Raw genomic sequence first — 5,207 nt, 5'->3', positions numbered from 1 at the left:
TTCCAAAATGCAGAAAAATACACATAATTGAAGAAAATTGGGCTTGCTGTGCTTAATAATATCGTTAATAGATTAAAAATAAATTTCCGCTGTGTTAGCTGGGCCTTACTTGGACGGTACGAATTCTGCGGCTATGTCCCGTGGTGCGTGGTACTTGAAACCAGTTCTGCGGCTATGTCCGACCGTGCGTGTTAGTTGAGTCGCTTCAGCGGCTAAGTCCGAAAATTTCCAAAATGCAGAAAAATATTCATAATTGAAGAAAGTTGGCCTTGCTGTGCATAGTAATGCCGTTAATTGACTAAAAATAAATTTCCGCTGTGTTAGGTGGGCCTTACTTGGACGGTACGAATTCTGCGGCTATGTCCCGTGGTGCGTGGTACTTGAAACCAGTTCTGCGGCTATGTCCGACCGTGCGTGTTAGTTGAGTCGCTTCAGCGGCTAAGTCCAAAAAATTTCCAAAATGCAGAAAAATACACATAATTGAAGAAAATTGGGCTTGCTGTGCTTAATAATATCGTTAATAGATTAAAAATAAATTTCCGCTGTGTTAGGTGGGCCTTACTTGGACGGTACGAATTCTGCGGCTATGTCCCGTGGTGCGTGGTACTTGAAACCAGTTCTGCGGCTATGTCCGACCGTGCGTGTTAGTTGAGTCGCTTCAGCGGCTAAGTCCAAAAAATTTCCAAAATGCAGAAAAATATACATAATTGAAGAAAGTTGGCCTTGCTGTGCTTAATAATATCGTTAATAGAATAAAAATAAATTTCCGCTGTGTTAGGTGGGCCTTACTTGGACGGTACGAATTCTGCGGCTATGTCCCGTGGTGCGTGGTACTTGAAACCAGTTCTGCGGCTATGTCCGACCGTGCGTGTTAGTTGAGTCGCTTCAGCGGCTAAGTCCAAAAAATTTCCAAAATGCAGAAAAATACACATAATTCAAGAAAATTGGGCTTGCTGTGCTTAATAATATCGTTAATAGATTAAAAATAAATTTCCGCTGTGTTAGCTGGGCCTTACTTGGACGGTACGAATTCTGCGGCTATGTCCCGTGGTGCGTGGTACTTGAAACCAGTTCTGCGGCTATGTCCGACCGTGCGTGTTAGTTGAGTCGCTTCAGCGGCTAAGTCCGAAAATTTCCAAAATGCAGAAAAATATACATAATTGAAGAAAGTTGGCCTTGCTGTGCTTAATAATATCGTTAATAGAATAAAAATAAATTTCCGCTGTGTTAGGTGGGCCTTACTTGGACGGTACGAATTCTGCGGCTATGTCCCGTGGTGCGTGGTACTTGAAACCAGTTCTGCGGCTATGTCCCACCGTGCGTGTTACTTGAGTCGCTTCAGCGGCTAAGTCCGAAAATTTCCAAAATGCAGAAAAATATTCATAATTGAAGAAAGTTGGCCTTGCTGTGCATAGTAATGCCGTTAATTGACTAAAAATAAATTTCCGCTGTGTTAGCTGGGCCTTACTTGGACGGTACGAATTCTGCGGCTATGTCCCGTGGTGCGTGGTACTTGAAACCAGTTCTGCGGCTATGTCCGACCGTGCGTGTTAGTTGAGTCGCTTCAGCGGCTAAGTCCAAAAAATTTCCAAAATGCAGAAAAATACACATAATTGAAGAAAATTGGGCTTGCTGTGCTTAATAATATCGTTAATAGATTAAAAATAAATTTCCGCTGTGTTAGCTGGGCCTTACTTGGACGGTACGAATTCTGCGGCTATGTCCCGTGGTGCGTGGTACTTGAAATCAGTTCTGCGGCTATGTCCCACCGTGCGTGTTACTTGAGTCGCTTCAGCGGCTAAGTCCGAAAATTTCCAAAATGCAGAAAAATATACATAATTGAAGAAAGTTGGCCTTGCTGTGCTTAATAATATCGTTAATAGATTAAAAATAAATTTCCGCTGTGTTAGGTGGGCCTTAATTGGACGGTACGAATTCTGCGGCTATGTCCCGTGGTGCGTGGTACTTGAAACCAGTTCTGCGGCTATGTCCGACCGTGCGTGTTAGTTGAGTCGCTTCAGCGGCTAAGTCCGAAAATTTCCAAAATGCAGAAAAATATTCATAATTGAAGAAAGTTGGCCTTGCTGTGCATAGTAATGCCGTTAATTGACTAAAAATAAATTTCCGCTGTGTTAGGTGGGCCTTACTTGGACGGGACGAATTCTGCGGCTATGTCCCGTGGTGCGTGGTACTTGAAATCAGTTCTGCGGCTATGTCCGACCGTGCGTGTTAGTTGAGTCGCTTCAGCGGCTAAGTCCAAAAAATTTCCAAAATGCAGAAAAATACACATAATTGAAGAAAATTGGGCTTGCTGTGCTTAATAAAATCGTTAATAGATTAAAAATAAATTACCGCTGTGTTAGGTGGGCCTTACTTGGACGGTACGAATTCTGCGGCTATGTCCCGTGGTGCGTGGTACTTGAAATCAGTTCTGCGGCTATGTCCCACCGTGCGTGTTACTTGAGTCGCTTCAGCGGCTAAGTCCGAAAATTTCCAAAATGCAGAAAAATATACATAATTGAAGAAAGTTGGCCTTGCTGTGCTTAATAATATCGTTAATAGATTAAAAATAAATTTCCGCTGTGTTAGGTGGGCCTTACTTGGACGGTACGAATTCTGCGGCTATGTCCCGTGGTGCGTGGTACTTGAAACCAGTTCTGCGGCTATGTCCGACCGTGCGTGTTAGTTGAGTCGCTTCAGCGGCTAAGTCCGAAAATTTCCAAAATGCAGAAAAATATTCATAATTGAAGAAAGTTGGCCTTGCTGTGCATAGTAATGCCGTTAATTGACTAAAAATAAATTTCCGCTGTGTTAGCTGGGCCTTACTTGGACGGTACGAATTCTGCGGCTATGTCCCGTGGTGCGTGGTACATGAAACCAGTTCTGCGGCTATGTCCCACCGTGCGTGTTACTTGAGTCGCTTCAGCGGCTAAGTCCGAAAATTTCTAAAGTGCAGAAAAATATTAAATAAAGCGGTTATATAAGTAAGTATGTGTATGTATTCTAACATATACAAAATTTAGTATGATCGGAAATGATTAAGGAAGAGAAAAACTTAATTAAAATTTCTGGCGGCAGCCGAGGGGCCATCCGCCGGTGTCCGCGGCTCTGCCTCTTCCGTGACTGACGAATGCTGAGATAAGGGGGGTCCAGACTATAGTATATGAGCTTGGCGAGCGAGGCTCTCCTCGAGCAGGGGGAAGTCTGAGATTGGACTACCGGCCGCCGGGGACCCTGTCGCCGGCAGGCCATTCGCGCTTCCGCCCCGCGTTGGCTGAGGCAGTTTAGGGCAAGAGTGGCACAAGTGCACCGACCGCCGTTTCCTTTGGGGTCGGCGCCCGTCACCCCGCTCAGTGGCCGGCGAAGACCGGCCGAGTCTCGGGTTCGAGTCGGCACAGGACACTGAGTGCAAGAGTGACACAAGTAACGGCGTTCACGGGCGGCCTCTGGGAGATTGCCCTCAGTACCACCGGGCAACGCGGGGGACTGCAGGCCTCGACCCGCGCCGCTCGATCCCCGTTTAGGGCAAGAGTGGCACAAGTGCACCGACCGCCGTGTCCTTTGGGGTCGGCGCCCGCCACCCCGCTCAGTGGCCGGCGAAGACTGGTCGAGTCTCGGGTTCGAGTCGGCACTCGAGCCTGAGTGCAAGAGTGGCACAAGTGATGGTCTTCACGGGCGGCCTCTGGGAAGCTGCCCCTAGTACCAGCGGACAACAGCGAGGGACTGCAGGCCTCGGCCCGCGCTACTTGCGACCGTTTAGGGCAAGAGGGGCACAAGTGTATCGACCGCCGTGTAATTTGTGGTCAACCCGCGCTGTTGCCTGCGAAGACCGGCCGAGTCTCGGGTTCGAGTCGGCACAGGGCACTGAGTGCAAGAGTGACACAAGTAACGGCCTTCACGGGCGGCCTCTGGGAGATTGCCCTCAGTACCACCGGGCAACGCGGGGGACTGCAGGCCTCGTCCCGCGCCGCTCGATCCCCGTTTAGGGCAAGAGTGGCACATGTGCACCGATCGCCGTCTTCAACGGGGTCGGCGCCCGTCAACCCGCGCAGTGGCCGGCGGAGGCTCCGGTTCGAGTCGGCACTCGATTCCGAGTGCAAGAGTGGCACACGTGACGGCCTTCACGGGCGGCCTCTGGGAAGCTGCACTTAGTACCAGCGGACAACCGCGGGGGAATGCTTTCCTCGGCCCGGTGTACTTGCAACCGTTTAGTGCAAGTGGGGCACAAATGCACCGACCGCCGTGTCCATCGGGGTTGGCGCACGTCAACACGCGCGGTGTCCGGCGGAGGCTCGGGCTCGAGTCGGCCCTCGACTACGAGTGCAAGAGTGGCACATGTGACGGCCTTTACAGGTGGCTTCTGTGAGCCGGCCCTTAGTACCAGCGTGCATCCGCGGGAGACTGAAGACCTCTCCCCGCGCTGCTCGAACCCCGTTTAGGGCAAGAGGGGCACATGTGCACCGATCGCCGTCTTCATCGGGGACGGCGCCCGTCAACCCACGCAGTGGCCGGCGGAGGCTCCGGTTCGAGTCGGCACTCGATTCCGAGTGCAAGAGCGGCACACGTGACGGCCTTCACGGGCGGCCTCTGGGAAGCTGCACTTAGAACCAGCGCGCATCCGCCGGGGGACTGCTGGCCTCGGCCCGCTCTACTTGCAACCGTTTAGGGCAAGTGGAGCACAAGTGCACCGACCGCCGTGTCCATCGGGGTTGGCGCACGTCATCACGCGCGGTGTCCGGCGGAGACTCGGGCTCGAGTCGGCACTCATCTACGAGTGCAAGAGTGGCACATGTGAAGGCCTTAACGGGCGGCCTCTGGGAAGCTGCACTTAGAACGAGCGCGCATCCGCCGGGGACTGAATTCCTCTCCCCGCGCTGCTCGAACCCCGTTTAGGGCATGGGGGGCACATGTGCACCGATCGCCGTCTTCATCGGGGTCGGCGCCCGTCAACCCACGCAGTGGCCGGCGGAGGCTCCGGTTCGAGTCGGCACTCGATTCCGAGTGCAAGAGTGGCACAAGTGATGGCCTTCACGGGCGGCCTCTCGGAAGCTGCACTTAGAACGAGCGCGCATCCGCCGGGGACTGAATTCCTCTCCCCGCGCTGCTCGAACCCCGTTTAGGGCAAGAGGGGCACAAGTGTACAGAAGTCCGTCTCCTGGGGAATCGCGTGCTCGGCTGCCCTCAATGGACAGGCAGAAGCAGGGGTC

The sequence above is a fragment of the Zootermopsis nevadensis genome, unplaced genomic scaffold (genome assembly GCF_977971745.1).
Source record: "Zootermopsis nevadensis isolate Lab colony 2312 unplaced genomic scaffold, Znev_1.0 Znev_ptg000236l, whole genome shotgun sequence".
Lineage (NCBI taxonomy): Eukaryota > Metazoa > Arthropoda > Insecta > Blattodea > Termopsidae > Zootermopsis > Zootermopsis nevadensis.
Note: the sequence above shows the minus strand (reverse complement) of the source record.